This window comes from Pristiophorus japonicus, chromosome 9 (genome assembly GCF_044704955.1).
Source record: "Pristiophorus japonicus isolate sPriJap1 chromosome 9, sPriJap1.hap1, whole genome shotgun sequence".
Lineage (NCBI taxonomy): Eukaryota > Metazoa > Chordata > Chondrichthyes > Pristiophoridae > Pristiophorus > Pristiophorus japonicus.
The window spans coordinates 188710624-188711703 of NC_091985.1; the positions used below are offsets into that span (position 1 = coordinate 188710624).

Consider the following 1080-nt stretch of genomic DNA (forward strand, 5'->3'; position numbering starts at 1 on the left):
GCAACCACTGCATCTCTTTACAAACTTGCCTTGCGAAGGCGCAATCCAGAAGGAGATGGGCGACAGTTTCGTCCGCCCCGCAGCCGGCTCGGGGGCACCATGCCGTGATGCTGAGACGTCGGCTGTGCATGAACGCTCTGACGGGTAGGGCCCTCCTCACCGCCAACCAAGCTACATCTTGGTGTTTGAGTGAAAGCTCTGGCGATGAGACGTTCTGCCAAACGAGTTCGACAGTCGGCTCAGGGAACCACCCGACAGGGCCCACCCTCTCCTTATTTCGTAGGGCGTCCAGGACCTTACGTGCTGCCCACTGTTTTATGGCCTTGTGGTCAAAGGGGTTTTTTGTGAAAAACTTTTCCACGAAGGACAGGTGGACAGGCATGGTCCAACTGGTGGGGCCGTTTCGCGGCAGCATGGCCAGACCCATCCTTCGCAACACCGGGGACAGGTCGAACCTCAGCACGTAGTTACACTTGATATTTGCGTACCGGAGGTCTGTGCACAACGGCTATCGCTTCTCGGCCTTTTGGCTAAGATCAAGTGTAGTATCTGTTGATTGGGCATTCATACGCAAATTGACTGATTGCAGAAGCTCATTTTTCCAGTTTTGCTGGCTCTGGCCTTTTGGCTTGGGTCAAGCACCAATTGGAGAGAAGAGGAAAATCTGCATGTCGACCGAACAGTGGTCGGGCCCGGAGGCCCGCCAAGGTGCCGGACTGGCACCACAACAGATTGAAGGCATCGGCCAAAATATACATCGAAAGGAGGAATCTGCCACCCGGATGGCAGCCAACTGAGCGGCGAACCAGGGCATCCGAAACACCATCCGAGTGAAGGTGAAGAAAGTGGATGGACAGACAACGATCACCCGGGTTCTTTTCATGAAGAAAATACTGCTGGGAACATGTGGCATGAAAGTCGCCGACATCTTCGCCTTGCAGGACCTCCTGAAGAGAGGTTACTTCGATGTGACCTTCAGAACCGTCACCCTCTGCCTGAAGTTCCTGAAGGGTTTGAAGGAGGCGAGTGAACCGCTGTGCTCAATGCTAACTTGGGAGCCACTGTTCACCCTCCCGTCAC

At 54.7% G+C, this 1080-nt stretch overlaps 1 pseudogene; it reads left to right on the forward strand.

Annotated features, from left to right (window-relative positions):
* Positions 1 to 510: 510 nt before the first annotated feature.
* Positions 511 to 647, forward strand: LOC139274283 (U2 spliceosomal RNA; annotated as a pseudogene).
* Positions 648 to 1080: the final 433 nt, after the last annotated feature.